Here is a 17,196-nt window from a genome sequence, read left to right as displayed (position 1 = left end):
GTGATAACTAATAGTTAGTAATAATTGATAGTGAATAATAATCATCATCATTTTGAATAAAACAGGAAAATTGTAGTTGTTATTATTAGTAACATAATAATAAATAGTGTTTTTAATATCTTACAATAAAATGTTGTAATAAATAGAATAATAATAAGAAGAAGAAGAAGAAAAAGAAAAAAAAGAAGAAGAAGAAGAAGAAGAAGAAGAAGAAGAAGAACCATCATCATCATCATCATCATTATGAATGAAAAAAACAATAATGGTTGACTATTAAAATAATTTACAATAAAATTGACAATTAATAATACTTTGACACTTTGGTAATTACTGATAGTAAGTAATAATTGATAGGGAATGATAATCATCATCATTTTGAATTAAAAAGGAAAATTGTAGTTGTTATTATTAGTAACATAATAATAATAATAAATAATGTTTTTAATATCTTACAACAAAATGTTGACAATTAATATAACTATAACTATACATTACTAACTAGCACACTTATTTCTTAATAATAATAACAATAATAATGATAATAATAATAATAATAACAATAATAATAATAATAATAATAATAATAATAATAATAATAATAATAATAATAATAATAATAATAGTAATAATAATAATATCCAGTAATATAAATAATATAAAGTCCAGGACATATTCACCATGTTGTATGAGATCTGACCTCTGGTCAAATAATAGCTAGCTCTGTGTTTTTATCCAGTGTGAGAGTTCAGCTCTGAAACAGTAGCACTCAAGTGACTAGTTTCTCCGTGGCCCCTCAATTTTCTCTGTCTGCTGCGTTACCCAAACTCTCTCCTGCAGCTGAAAAAAAGCTCACTGCAGAAATTGAGACAACTACGTTTACTGTGTGTGGATTTCACTGCGGTTTACAGGCCCGAGCTGAGGGAAAAAGTGACTGAACCACAGCGTATTGTCTCGGCATAACGAAAAGAAATAAATAAACAGAGTAAAGCGAGGCCTAAATTTAGAACAGACCATGTTTCAAGGGCAACGGATTGTTATATGAAAAACAGCGACGATCAACATCAGCGTTAAAAGTCAAGTTCTGTGCGCCTTTTTCTCCAAAGAGCCTGAGACCTGCCAAGAACCGCTTCTTCTGCCCAAGCGAAGTCTCCCACCATCTGCAACAAATGTGCTCCATTAAAACAGTACCATATGGACAACAAGCCCTCGCTATTAACACGGCTTCTGTACGGCCCCCCTCGCTAACGCACTGCACATTTCAAACTTTCAGTCAAATTGACTGGCTGAATTAATGTAGTGCTATGGAGAGTGGGTGGGCTCGGGCATGGAGATGGAGATCCCAGCGATTCCGTGACTAAACTTATCCTACGAACTACCACAGATCTGCTCTGTCTATGTTCTCCAGACAGCAGGAGGGAAACTGAGAGCCAGACAATTCATTTAAGACATCTTCATTCACAAGAAAAGGCCTCAAACCAGATGAATGTTACAGAGCTGCAGTACCCAACACGAATCATTTATTCCATGAAGAAGATGAGCTTGTCTTCCTATGGCGTGTCCCTGATTAAACCAGAGGGTGTGACAATGCGACGCAGTGGCGCTGCGGCGACAATGCCCCTCCTCGACCAATCAGCGCGAGGGAGACTCAATCCGACCACACCCACACACTATAAAGGCCTTCTATTCTTCAGTGCACATGACGTTAGAGTTTGGAAGTTCTCTTCTGTAGCGCACACACTTATATATATGACACACACCAAATCAATTAAGCCTTTGTGGATTTAACCCAACTCAGAGGTTCACTCCATTTCTGTTTGTTTATTTTTTTCCATCACTGAGCCTTAAACGCTGTTCGTAATTAGAGTGGGAAAAAAGGGGGATATTTTTCCTCCACTGACAGGTATTAGAGGGCTACATGTGACATGAAACACACTCTGTGTTTTTACTCATTTCATCAGCCATTCTCAGACTGGTTAAAGTTAAACAATTCTAATCAGAATCACAACTGTGCCCTGGCAAAAGCAGTACAATGAAATGATGTCAATGAAATGTGGCAATAATAACAGGCCATTGTGTCATGTGATTTTCCTGTGCTGACTGACCCACACCTGAGCAGTCAGTAAAAGTAAACTTTATGTAATAGGGAGCTTAGGCTTTGATGTCACACATACAAATATACTCAGCCTAGCCATGGATACACTTTTTTAAATAAATTATTATGAATTAATAATAAACGTTAATTAATATATTATTATTATTATTATCATCATTATCATTATCATCATCATCATCATCATTATTATTATTATTATTATTAGTATTAGTATTAGTAGTTGTAGTAGTAGTAGCAGTATTAGTAGTAGTACCATACCTGTCAACCCTCACGTTTTTCCCAGGATTCTGTCATATTTTACACTTCTATCCCGCTATCATCCCGTAAAGGTATTTTCCCGTATTTCTCCCGTATTTTCAATCTTTCTATGAAGGGTGGCAATAAACATTACAGAGCCAATCCTCCCTATACGCAACCCATATCGCCAAACCACCAGGGGACGCCCCTAGCTTTTAAATATGTTCTGTGCTTTCATTTTATTTAGGCATGAAAACACCTTGAATTAAATATAAAAATGGTGAGATTCCCTTCCTTTTCATTACAGGTGCCGTCGCCCCTCCTATACAATCCTCAAAACAGTCATATAGCGGTGCGTGACTGTCAGACGCACTCTAATAAATAGCTGCTATTTCCCAAACGGATTCTGTACACACGTTTTAAAGTGAAGCGAAAGTCTAGGTTTTGGGTGGGTAATAATAATAATAATAAAAATAATAATAATAATAACAACAACATCTAATGATGTCGATCTTAGTGGGGGGGGGGTTTCCAAACACAACTAATTTTGTCCTAAATGAGCATAAAAAGCTAGGAAAGCAATCAAATGCTTTCATTATAACGTTAGATGTGTGCATTTTTAAAGTGACACCTCTGTTATTTAATGTAATCAAGCAAAAAATCTAAATAAATGATATTCATTCATTGCTCTATAATCAGAATGTGTAAGTTATACAGTGAAAAAAAGATTAATGAGATTTGATAACTTAACTCTATTACTTTATAATAGCTATTAATTTTAATAAGCTAAGCTATTTGCAAATTTATTTGCTGCTAATGTATACTATTTATTTTTCTTTTGTAAATAATAATAATATAAACATATTACTGACCGTTTAACTGTTTATTTACAATGAAACAGTTCCAGATGAACATATTTAGTAATTTGGGGATGATTGAGAGAGTTTACGGTGGGCATGTCCCTTTTTTTCACATCCCAATGTTGACAGGTATGAGTAGTACACTGTAAAAAATCCTGGTGGCCTTAAATTTTTAAGCTGAATCAAATTAACCTTTTTTATGTTAAACTGACTTATAACAGCTTGCGTAACTTATAAAATTAAGTTAGAATATTATTAGCTTAGTTTAATAAGTTACAATGACCTAAAAACATATGCTGTCAGGACTAATAGATCATTTAATTTTTACAGTGTAGTAGTAGTAGTAGTAGTAGTAGTAGTAATATTCTTATTATTATGTAATTATTTATTTTATAATCGTTGTATTTAAATATTCAGAGAATATGGCAAAGTGCCATTTTTTGATGTCTTCTAATCCAAAAATATCAATATTGTTTTTCAAAGCCTTCTGTAAATTCAGTTGATATAATACATCCAAAAAGTGTCTGTATCCCTTCCACATAAGTCTATGTGGACAATGGCATCTGCTCAAGGCATAAATGCATTTCAGAGAAGAACCATAAGAAGACAAACAGATTCCATATTAATGCCAAAGCACTAAATTTGGAAGTGACTGATGACAGTCTAATTAAATAAGCATTTCATCCCTTCTCATCTGAATCGCGAAAGGTGTGAAAAGGTTTTGACAGTGTTGGGAACAAGAGAGAGAAAAAAAACCTCCGTCCACAGATCCAAACACGTCTCACGGGTGTCCTCCTGTCACACGTGTACACACACCTCCGAATGGCACCACAAAAGAAGACATGACAGAGACGGGCTTCCTCCCACCACCCCCCACTTCAGCCCACCCATTAAATACACTCTTGCTAACAGCGCCCCTGTCCCGTCTTTTAGTTTCAGCCCCCCCCTGCTCAGTCAGTGAATTAATTTGTGCGAAGCAACCCAACATTAGGAAGGTGTGTTGAAAGGTGTCTGCTCATGTTTCAAATTAAACGCACTGCTGGTCAGCATTAGCACCTAGATGCCCGTCGAGGCTGCACGCCTGCCTCTGACACTTATCGGCAAGAGAGAGAGAGAGAGAAACTGGATTTGCCTGTTCACACTGGAATAATTAGAACATGTCAGGAAGAATTAATTTCCTCATTTTTCAAAAGGATACACAGAAATTACCATGTTATTATATGACAGGGTCCCTGGGAGGATTGTATTAAATTTGATTTCCAGCGCAGCCCACACAACAAATTAAAGTCATAAATAAGATGGAAAGAAGCGGGGCACAGAGCATATGTTTATGGCAATGAGTGAAGCCAGGGGACCAGAAAGAACTATCTTCATTTCATTTTATTTAAATCAGGCCGACACTCTGTGTCTGAATGACAGCACTTGCTAATGAGGGCTCAGGGTCTCTTTTATATTAGCAAAGAGAAACAGCCACTTAGTGGGTTAGACGCCGTGCACCTTTCCTCTACAACTCAACCGGCTGAGCATCTGCCTCCCCTAATGGACACATTACCTTGTGCTTACAAACTTACAAGCCCCACAGAAGGTGAGGTCTCTCTTAACTTACATCTGCGTAACAAATCAATTAAGCCTAGGATGCGCTTCCTGCTTTCCTTTTTCTTTACTCTTCAATTGATGGGCTGTTTGAAGGAGACAGAAAGTTAAAAGGTACTACTTTAAAATTTCTCATTCATTCATTACATGTGATGTGCTAAATTAGATGTTATTTACTTAAACATGTTTGTTTTTTTTTTGCATGAAAAAAGCATGCACTGATGAATAAAATCTTAAAACTATGATGCCAATAGAAGTGCAGTTGTGAATAAAGCCATGTGGGAGAATCTGCCCTCGTTGTATGCATCAGGGAAGCAGAAATGCTAATTATATTTCTAGGAGGCAAGTGGTAATCAGATAAGCTCAGATTCATGGGGATGTTTAATTTACGCAGGTGACCTCAGCACAATCTACACAGGCAAGATTTCTTTAACAAGTCACATTCAAGTCTAAAAATATTCCTCTTATTACCGGGAGTGCATCGTGGATGAACAAACAAAAAAATGGGATAAATCAAGATACGTCAACGCGATAAAACCAACAATGAAATGCACACTGTCTCTAATCGAGTTTGAGAAGCTCCTGCGAGTCCAAAACAACAGAACAAGTCGTCTTTTCAGATGCGCTTCATGCAGGTGGCTGGCAAATACAAAGTAGCATGTCTTCGCCTTTATATATTCAATATAATTAGCTGGAAATATGCAAAATGAAAATTGAGTGTAAATAGTTTTGAAGTGCAGCTACAAAAAAAACAGTAAATCAGTTTTCCTTGAAGTTAAGTGTCTGAAATATACAGCTGAAGTCTTATTACAGTTGAAGAATTATTAGACCCATTTTTGATTTTTTTTTTCTTTTTTTAAATATTTCCCAAATGATGTTTAACAGAGCAAGGAAATTTTCACAGTATGTCTGATAATATTTTTTCTTATTATTTGTTTTATTTCAGCTAGAATAAAAGCAGTTTTTAATTTTTAAAAACATTTTAAGGTCAAAATTATTAGCCCCATTTTAGCTATTTTTTCAGATAGTCTACAGAACAAACCATTGCTATACAATAACTTGCCTAATTACCCTAACCTGCCTAGTTAACTTAATTAACCTAGTTAAACCTTTAAACTGTATAGAAGTGTCTTATATAAAAATATATAAAAATATTTTTAAAAAAATATAAAAAAAATAGTCAAATATTATTTATTATCATCATGGCAAAGATAAAATAAATAAGTTATTAGAAATGAGTTATTAAAACTATTATGTTTAGAAATGTGTTGTAAAAAATCTTCTCTCGGTTAAACAGAAATTGGGAAAAAAATAAACAGGGGGTCTAATAATTCTGACTTCAACTGTACCTATATTTCTTAAATGTAGTATTATTTTTATTCTTTAGACTACAAATAACATTTCATTCAAATATGAAATTCAACATCTGTTCAAAATAACATTAAAATGTTTGCAATATTTTCAGAAATGATTTATTCATTTTTTGACAATACACTACCAAATCAATATGTCGTAGAATTTTAAATCACAGCCAATGAAATGAATTGATCAATTGTCATTGGATTGATAAATGTTGAATTACTGTCAATGTTTCCTTCTCATTAATTGCTTTAAGACTTCTAAATTTCAGCGTTTCCTGTTGGGGAAAATGTGCTGTAAATCTTCGATAAGGCATATTAGCTTATTACAATTGTGCCGAGGCAGTGGAATACAGAGAGAAGGAAACTCTATGGGAATGGGCATCATTAGAGGCAAGCGCTCCCTTGGGCCCCACAAACTTTAAATAATTTGCAAATCAATTAACTGGCAACTCTCAACATAACAAGGATTTCACACCCCGGGGTCGGGCCACATTATCAGCTCTGGAGGATTCATGGCATTTTAGGAGAAAAGTTCACGCTTGGAATCATTAATTCATTTTACAGGACTTTCAGTTATACATTAGTCTGCCCAGCTTTGAAAGCCAGGAGATTAATGTCATGTTCTTCAGTATGTCTATGGCCATATATAGCCAATAACAGAATGCCTTTTTACCTTGGTTACTGTCTTTACCTTCAAACCAGGGAAGACTGCCAAGTGTATATTATGTATAACTCTTCTGAAAATTAGATAAAGCACATCAAGCCTTCAAAAGGCCCAAATATCCAATAAACTTTAGCAGAGGCCACTGCCCCGGCCGTGACAGCATGTTGTTGAGATGTTAGGTTACAACAGTGTGATTGAAGGAAATCCCATATTGCAGATGATCAATGGGTCAAAGCTAGACTACATCAGTTAAATGCGGCATGAATAAACAGCATACGCACATACAGTAAACGTATTACACTGTGCTTTGATTTGACACACCTGTATGCGTGCGGAAAAGCCAGAAACCAGAATAGGATGCTGCTGGCGTCGCCAAAGAAACCTCATGAGAACTAATAAGAAAACGAATACCCGAAATACGTCAGCGAGGATCTCGACCATCGCAGATGTCTGAAGACCTTAGAACTTCCTTTCATGACAATAATTCGATTTCCAACAATTAAATCTGATTCTAAATTCACACTGATGAAATTTTATGTTCCACTGGGCATTTCGGCCAGAAAGAAGGGAGCGAAGATTTATTTATTTTTTTCTCAATTAGGTTGATGAAATTAAAATGCCGACCCCTTATTGAACAGCCTCTCTGATAACAATCAAAGAAGAGGGTCAGCGGAGAAGTGAAGCTGGGGAGAGGTTGCTAATAGATGGGAAAATAACCACCAAAAGGTTATTCATTTTCATTAAGGGTCCAGGAGAGCGTTTTTTTGCAGGAAATAATTTCTGGAGACATGGGTCCCACAGAGACATCAACACTGAGACATTCTAAATGTGAAATGAAGGAAGGCTCCGGCAGCTTTATTAGATGAATGGCACACACTGACAAAGAGTGTATTCTGCTTGTTCAAACAGATGCCGTTGCCCCTTCCTCAGGTGTTTCCGACTGATTTTGCGCAGAAGTGATTAAACGCGGGGCATATGTGAGCCCAAATTACTTACTGCCTCATTTTGTGATTAATTAAACACGCAGATTAAAGTTGCAAAGCAATTTAGATTAATAGGTGTGTGTTAAGCCTGGTTTATACTTGACGTGTCTGCTAGTTCGATTGAGTGCGCGCAGCGAATGTGGCATCATCATGGAGCTTGCGGAGGTTCACTTTGGGTGTGCGCGACATGATTTTGGCTGGCGGAGCGCAAGATATTTTTTGAGACTCGAGCACACAGTTTGCACAGCGCACTCTGAAAAGATTTTGTCTGAAACGGTATTACTGTACAGACATCTTTAGCATCCGTCCATGCGTAACCATAGGGATAACCAGATGACCAATAATTGTTGGCTGGAAATTGCAAAAGTCATGGGAAAGGAGGAAAGTTTTTGTTAAAAAGTTTAGAAAAACTTGAGGGATAAGTTTGTTAAAGCCAAAAACAAAGGCCACGACAAAAATGGAAGACCCATGTGGTTTTAGTAAACAATTACAGAATATGTTTTTCTACCATCATTTACACTGATGTATGTATTACAATTTAAAATTTAAAACAATTTAATATTTGCAAAACTAAAATGAAGTAACAAATTGTTTATTTGATAACTGGATATGAATATTTAAACCCATCAATTTATAACATACTTTTGCCCTTTTTTCTAGGCTTTATTGGTAATAATGGTCAGTAATGTTGGACTATTAATGCCTTTTTAGGATATAAGTAGAGGACAGAAACTACACAGTAATGTGTCAATTGTGGAGCGGGCTAAATCTAAAAAAACCTGTATTTTTTAGTAAGTGTAATTTTTTGCGCTTATTCTTGCCATAATAAAAAATATATTTGTAAAGCAACTCATGTTCTGTTGTCATTAATATTTTATTAAACTTTAATAGGTAAAACTGAATGAGATATGAACAAAAGCGAGTGGTGCATCAAAGCTTGATTTAAAAAAAATCTTGAATGGTTATAAAAATCCTTATAGTTTTTAAAATAATTTATAAAAATAATAAAAATAATTTGTTTAAAAATCTTCAATAATATTAATGATATGACGTAGTTCTGGAAACTTCCTACTTCTCTGTTTATGCGTCTGATTTTAAGGTCAGTTTCTTTTGCAGGGTATATGCAGGAATCCTACAGGTAATTTCAATACCTTTTTAAGACGTCTTAAAGACCTTTCTCAGAATATTTTAAGACCTCATCGCCAATTCAAGTTCTAATTAGTATCAAACCTTTAACTTAATAAACAGTTGTTAATAAACAGTTGTAGTTAAATAAATCAATGGAGCACAACCACACAACAGAACTCAGATAAGCTCGGAAGAAACAAAGCTTGAAAGAATAAATTACGCGGTTGCTTTCAGCGACAGGCTTCAGCCACTGTTTAAACTTGTCTTTCTCCAACCAGGAGTATGCAAACGTAAATTTTCCCATTTTGCCATCTGTTTCACTCTATGGTTTCGCTATATGTGGAGAGCGTCACACTGTGTTTGTCGTATATTACGTGACATCACCCGGATAAAGGAGCTTGGCCGGATGCGCCTGGCCCGAAAAAAATCGCATAGATCGAGCACGCCGTTGTTAATATCAGGAGGAAAATAAATATGTTAATTCTTTTTTGGAGTCAAACAATTTGGACAACGCTTAAACAAAAAATATTTAAGACTTTTTAATATCTTTTAAGGGCCTTCATTTTCTCATAATTGATTTAATACTTTTAATACTTTTTAGGACCCCGCGGACACCCTGTTTTGATGCTTCCTGTCGTTTTAAAGAATATCACGATGGCGAACACGTCAAATATAAAAGCCTCGGCCATTTCGTGAGGTGCGCGCACAGTCAGCAGAGGTCCGCGGCGCGGCACTAGGTGAAAGTATAAATCAGGCTTTAGGTCTCGTAGGTCTGGTAAGTACAGGGGCTATGGGAATGATTAACGGGTCCATTTATTCCCTTTCTCAAGCTTTTAAAAGTGTGGAAATTGTGAAATGAAAAAAGGACACTGGACATTCAATTTTTGAATGATTCAGTTTTTGAACACATATGGGCAGTTTTAAAATAATGCATTTTTCTCTGAAAGCTTGACCTTCACGTCAATAGCATTTAAACGCATTTTGCATTCAAATGTCAGAAATGTGTTTTGAAATCAAAAAGTCCTTTCAGACAGTCAGTTTATACACTTGCTTAAAATTCCCCTTTAATTTTTTACTTTCAAGATAAACTTTTCAATGTCTATTACTACAAAAAAAAATGATAATTCCATTTAATAATTTTCAATAAGTAAAAAAATTTAATGCTGGCTCTACCACAAGCATTCGCTCTCACCCACCAACTCACATCGGTCTTAATGCTGACACAATGCCAACCTGATGTACAGTACAAGGCTTACACTGTTACCCTCAGTGCTGGAGCAGGGCCAGCGCATAGGCCTGATGTTTACTGTTCTAACTCAAGTGGTCCTTTCACCTTCATTCAGCCTAACAATCGGCGTTTCATTCCCTAAAAAGAGAGCTGACCCTGTGACATATCAATGTTAATATCAGTGTTCACAAGGGCTAAAACGGGCCTAGTGGCAACACAGAACATGTAACCTCATCCCAAATGTTAAGAACACCGCACGTGGCACCTCGGAAACCGCTGGAAATTTGCTTTACACATTATACAACAGCACACCGACCACCAAGCAAGGTTTATAAAAGAAACGAGTCTGGTATTATTACATCCAATCATATCAGAATACATGATCTTCCTCTATTTCTGAATGGCAGCAATATTCACCCTCCGGAGTTACAAGTTGTGCGGAGAAAAGCCGTAATCATTCCCGGCCCCTTTGTTATTTCTCCATTCAGCGATCTGACTCCGTTTCCTCTGACAGCCATTGAGCGCGGACTTAACGCACACTACAACGGCAGCTAAAATAAAAAGCGGCTGCCCTGGTGTAATAGAGCGTATTGATCTGAGCTGAAGACGCTGTTTGACTTGAAATCACAGGGATAAAGCTGCTGCATTAGCGCGCGGCCCTGAACTTTGAGCTGGAATATGCCATTCTCAGTGGCCTAATTATGCAGGGCCAACAGTGGGGCTTTCTGCACACTAATATAACTCTGTCCTGCACCTCATATCGAAGTGACATTTGAAAAAAGATTAATATGAACTTAACTTTCAGGAAGCTTGTTTGCTCAACATTACCAAGAGCAACACTTTGCCAGATATGATCTTTATTACTACGCTGGCAAGAGAAAACTCCCATTTAAGACATATTGTGGCAGAAAACTGCGGCCGTATATTGACTGTTTACTAAGACCCTGTGTGTGTATGTGTGCGTGTGTGTTTCTTTAAAAGGGGCTCTTTCTTCATTGCCGTGAATGCTCTTATTGAGGGCAACTGGCAGCCAGAAAGTACCAATAACATAGTTGGTATTAGCATAGAGAATAGATTCACTCTATACGCACCGATGGTAGTGTGTGTTTGAGCGGAACGTGGACGTAGGTGCTAACAAGTAAATCGGTTTTCAAAATGACTACTTTATACATTTTCAAAGCAACAAAACAACTATAATCTACATACTATTACTGATATGTCTTTTCTATAAGTCTCTCGTGTTGTTTCTGAAGCAGACTTCCAGGAAAGTGACACAGAACAGAACACTCATTATTATAATCATTTGAGTAAAGCCACCGCTTCCTGAGTTGATGAAGCATGTCCAGTGGTTTCATGAGTACATAGCATAAAGGGATAAGACAGCAGAGACCATGTATATATATAACAGGTGTTAATGGAGAAATGATAGACCAAGTGGAGTTGGACAAGACATATAAACCACAATATAAGGTTTGTACTTACATAAACAGAAAGACTTTATCCCCAGCTCCCAAAGATCACTGGTGAGTTGATTTTGAATTCATGAAAATAATCCTACAACAAAAGACATGAAGCTGAATTAGGATGTGAATTGAAATAACGGGAAGAAAAATATATTTGCTAAATTACAGGTGATATATTTAGGGAAATTGGGCACTTTTCACCATGATGCACACAATTTTGTCAGGGTCTCCATGGGGTTTTGAAAAGGCTTAAAATGTCTTAACATTTCCCAATGTTACAACATTTTGTTACAAAACAAAATTTTAGACCTTAAAAGTCTTAAATTCACTGAAATATTGTCTTGTAGGTCTTAAATCATTTTAACAGGTCTTAATTTTCCTAGAAAAGATTCCCAACATTGATCCAGTCAACAGTTCATCCCAAGAAAAACTTTTTTTATATAATATTTAAGCGTTTTTATTGCAAAGTGGGTTTTTTTACAGCAATTTCTCTACATTAAACTCCCTAATCAGGGAAAGAAAACTAAAACCAATTACACAATTCCTCTTGATAATAACAGAGCAACTTATCACTTTACAAGATACATTATACTCAATCATTTTGGACCAAAAGCCAACAAATGTCATTGTCTCCATAATAAATAAACTTTTAACAATGTTAAACTTGTCATAAAAAAAACAGAAATATTAGGTTGAAAAGTGTATACAACTAGAGCAGAGATGCTCAAACTAGGGCCTGCGGGCCAAAGTTGGCCCATGGTAACCCATGGTAAGAGAGAATGATGGGGAGGGTTTATAGATAGTCAATTCAAATTTAATGTAACCTTTTGTTTGTTTGCATGCTTGTTTTTTTATTAAAAGCTAAATGTTTCAATTAAAAGGTTTAAATTAATCAGATTTTGTTTAAATGTACATACTGTCACCCAAAAAATGCAAATCAAGTCAAAGTCAGATTCTGCTTGACTATTGTGCTCAGCATTAAACTCCACGGAGTTATAAATTTGATTATGTATTTTACTGCAATAGGTTGTAATATAAAATTGCATTAGTTAATACGATTTAAATTAATGTTTTCCATTTATTTAGAAATATTAGGAAATAAATTCGAAAATTACCCATGGCAACTTTAATGTAATATGGTTTGGTACATTTATCTTCAGCCCACGGTTCATAATAATATTTAGTTTTTGGCCCATCATACAAAAAGAATTTGGGCACCCCTGAACTAGAGTTTTCTTGTTTTGACATTAAAATATGTCGCTAAGAAATTTTTTTTTTTTGTGGCAACCAACCGGGCCATTAGAAATAATCATTAGTGTTTAGCCCTGTATAAGTCTAAAATTTAATTCATAATGGTCTTTAAAGAGTCCTAAAATTCTTAAATTTGACTTGATTAACCCTGCAGAAACCCTGTTCTTTATTTAAAAAATGATAAAATTGAAATGCAAATGCACATAATATTTAATCTTTGAATTCTTAATTCTTGCTTTTTGTCATTTTTGCATTCAAATTCAAATTCAGGAACTGAGAACTTTTACACTGAAAATGTAATAACTGAGAATTTCTTAAGTGGTTGAAATGTAGTTCATTTCTGAGATGAATATTCATATCCAACAGCATTCAGTCTTACATGATCCTTCAGAAATGATTCTTCATTACACGATTTAGTCCTTAAGAAACAGCAACATAAAACTCTTTACTGTATTTACATAAAGTATTCATCGCTTTCAAACTCAAAACCATTCATCAGCTAAAAAAAAAAAAAAGAAACAACCTCAAACTTTTGAACTTGCATACGCACACATAAGATAGAAGAGAAGCAACAACTAGGCAGAGGAACAGACAATCATGCGAGAGGATGTCAGAGGAGTAAATTGAAGTGAGGCTGCTGGCAGGCGGTCAGAGTCCCAGCAGATGAAGTTAAACAGTCGTACAACCTCCAGTTACTCTGCTCTCTCCCTGAGGGACTCAATCCTAGACAATGTTTAGAGTCCACTTCTCTAATACCTCATTAATCTGTCCCTGCACTGTTTGATTCAACTAATAAATGGCTTTCATACAAAGCACTTGTTTTCTCTAATTCCTCTCTCTGCAGAGCACTAATGATTTATTTAGTTACACGCTCGGCTAGTTCTAGCAGGTCTTCTGAGGTCCTCCAGCAACGGCGGCACCACCAAGGAAACACAAACAAACAGACGGTGCACCAAAACCGCCGACAACACCCAGTTTCGCCATTATCCCACCATATGTCTGGCGGTGCGCTTCCTCTTCACTTGACGGAAGACGTTGTTGAGAAAGAGAGCGCCGATGTTCATTTCTCCACATTATTCTGTTTTTCACAACAAGCAGGAATCTCATTACCAGCTGATTTATGCAATTAGCCTGCCTCGGCATCACCAATTAAACAAGGACACAGGGGTTTGAGGTCACAGCTAATTGATCCGCCTGCAATTTGTGCCAGAGCCGAAATCTGCCCTCCCGCACCAGAGAACCGAGTCAAACACGTAGACAAAGTAAATGGCTGTGTGGGAGGGTGGGTTAATAGAATAAACTTCAAGATCTCTGGTCTCCAAAGGATCTGAATGTGGCAACCTTGAGGCTGAAGGTGACAATGGGAGAAAAGAGGCAGGAGGTCTGACCCTCGTGTGAATGGAAAGCTGTTGTCATCTTAATAGCACCTCTAAGCTGACAGTCTATTCCACATTCTCAAAGGACCATGCCACTGGCCTGACTGCCTCCAAGTTCACACTACACACACACACACACACACACACACACAGAGTGGTCACATACATCTCTCACAGAGTAGTGCCTGCTAGCTTTAGTGCCACACACACAAACCCTTGACAGCGGTGGTAATTCTATAAACGATTTTCCATTTGTGAGCCACGCAACATCTAACTAAATCCTGTTGTGCTTTAATAAACACAAGGCTGTTATAATTGCAGGGGGCCAAAAAATGAAAAGTAATTTGAAAGTATAATTAGATTCTAATTGAGTAAAATGATGAAAGCAACAAGCTTGAGACAAGGAAAAATATATATTATCAGAGCACTAATCATAAGACGTTATGATAATAGAAAGGATTGAAACAATGCCACAAGACCTGCGATGTATGAATGCCAGTGGCAGTGGATTAAGCGGGATGTTCTAATTGGACGATCATGAAATCATTAAACAGAGTTCCAATCAGCACCAGCCTGTTTTTATTAGTCACCAAACAGTTTTATTACCAATTCATTGTGTCCGCAATTACCGCTGCGGCTTTCTCACATGGCGAGCTCTGTTTTCACTCTCTTCCTGACAATGACTGCAGTGATGAAGTAGCTGCGGTTGTACAAATGGGGGATGAAATAAAGAGAGATGAAGAAAGGAAGAACTGTTCGAGTAGCCGAGCGTCTTGGCAAATTACTAGACGAAAAGCTAAAGCCCATTAAAGCCCATGAGGACAGACTAGGGGGCACCCGAAAATTAATGATAGGTTTTCCTGTGAAATAACCTTTAGTCATACGCCGCGCTGCTTCGGATGAGGAATTGAGCCATTTAAATGAAAACAGATTATTTCTTTATTTAATGTGCTGAATTTTTTAGAAGGGTTAAGTGGGGTGCTTCGGGCTCACGTTGGTGAGGCCAATCCATCGACCATGACAGTGACTCCAGCTAGACCCTCCAACAAACACACTACCACAAGCGGACTCCAAAAGTATGAGCCAACCAACACACGCACTCACGCACACACACAGGTTGTGATATAAGATCAGTGTAATAAAAGATCTTCCAAAAATCCTCCATTCTCTTTCATTTGATTGCTTTTATTCTCGTAGCCAGACAAATACAAGAGTTCGGATGTCTCTTTCATCTTAGCCGGTGATACACGCTCTTTATATTTCACTCAAGAAGAATCAGAATAAAAATCCTTTCAGAAATCCGATGACCCTTGAAATTCCAGGCATGAGTTCATCTTCAGTAGGTTCAGCTGATTTAATCAATCCTCTACATAACAGCGCTGTGTCTTTGACCATCACATGATGACGCTTGGAATCAGTGACTAACCTCACATTAGCAAAACATGCCAACTTGTTTTAAATACATTTGCAAAAGTGGGAGCAATACAGTAGCGTGCTTTACATAATATGCTGCAAATGTTTACTGATAAGAGAGGTTTAAGAGGCTGAACTGGGAAGCAAAGTGGTTCAGATGGGTCAAATGTAGATGAAATCCTTCATCTCTCTGAGCGTGGACATGCTGCACTCTCCTAAAGGGAGGGAACATTTTCATTTGCATCAATTTTGCTTGAGCTTTCTTCTGATCCAGCAACCTGCAAAAAAATAAAATCACTTTAAATGTCCTATTTCCCCCAGTCCAGAACATGTTAAGAGGGGATTTAGGGGAAGTAGTTACTGCCACAAAAGAGGCAATATCCCCCATCAGCAGGACGGTCTCTTACCTGGTGGAGGACAGGTTATCTCTGTACTAACAGCAGGACCACTGACGGGGTCTGGAGGATATAGGAGAAGCGGCGGGGGTGGGTTAAAAGCCGAAAGACGGGCAGCTCACACCCAGCGGTGGGCGGAAGAGCAAAAGATGTAAAGTGCTGTTTTGTCAGATCCAAAAATCAACTAGTGCGCACACACAGCTGACAGATATGCGGGTGTAAAAGCACAGTACCAGATATTAAGTACAGATGTAATGGCTGTGGTCCATTCACAACTGATTTGAGAAATCCTATTGAATTCCAGTTTGACTGGTGAATTTGAAATGAAGAATTAAATACGGGATGTAAAACTGTATTTCAAATCTAAAAAGGTTGTAAAAATTAAAAAGAATTTTCAATTAAAAAAAAAATATCATAGGAAAAGTAAATAATGAAGAAAAAAAAGTTTTTTAGGACAAATGATTAATAGATATGAAATTTGACTTACAGAAAGTCGTGTAATCAATAATTACACTTAATATCTATTAAACATTCTTTAAAAACAAAAAAAGTATTTGATTGAAGTCAAATTAACATTCCCGAACATAAAAATTACCAGAATTATTTGTGAATTTCGTTGAACTGAATTTAATGTTTGTCAATTTTGTTTGTTTTCAGGATAATTACATTAAAATTTCAACTGGAAATATCTTCAATCTACAAACACAATTTTATTGTAATTTTACATTTTGTTGAAATAGTGGATAAATCAAATAAATGAGTCTAATCTTATTTGGGTGATTTCATTTTTGCTTCAGTAACTGTTTTTGTTTAGCCCTTTAACTACAAGAAAAAAAGGCTTGGAATTCATTTCTTAACTCCTAATGTCGCAAGTTAACGCACTCAATGCATTTTTTTTTCAACACATCCCATAATTTCTAAAATATCAGCCTCTACCAAATGGTTGATATGTCGGTTTATGGTAAAAGTACCAGAATTAATACATATACTATGAAAATATGAAGTGTAAGGCCAATTAATTAAAAATATATTTAAAATAAAACATTTTTGAATACAAAATTAACTTTTTTCTGTGAAGTATGCCATAAAATATTTCAGATTCTCATTTAACAAGTTTTCTTGTTGTTATTT

At 36.4% G+C, this 17,196-nt stretch overlaps 1 protein-coding gene across 12 annotated transcripts in view; it reads right to left on the bottom strand.

Moving 5' to 3' along the window:
* The window catches only part of sox6 (SRY-box transcription factor 6), a 199,845-nt gene that overhangs the window by 161,485 nt on the left and 21,164 nt on the right, over window positions 1-17,196 (bottom strand). For 11 of the 12 annotated variants that reach the window (XM_056461452.1, XM_056461449.1, XM_056461456.1 and 8 more), the window contains exon 3: window positions 11,650-11,721. The exons of the other annotated variant lie outside the window; for it this stretch is intronic. The gene's annotated coding sequence lies outside the window, so the exon portion shown is untranslated. The remainder of the gene's footprint in view (window positions 1-11,649; window positions 11,722-17,196) is intronic. 12 annotated transcript variants of the gene reach the window in all.

This window comes from Danio aesculapii, chromosome 7 (assembly GCF_903798145.1).
Source record: "Danio aesculapii chromosome 7, fDanAes4.1, whole genome shotgun sequence".
Classification (NCBI taxonomy): domain Eukaryota; kingdom Metazoa; phylum Chordata; class Actinopteri; order Cypriniformes; family Danionidae; genus Danio; species Danio aesculapii.
This window is presented reverse-complemented; position numbering and strand designations above follow the sequence as displayed.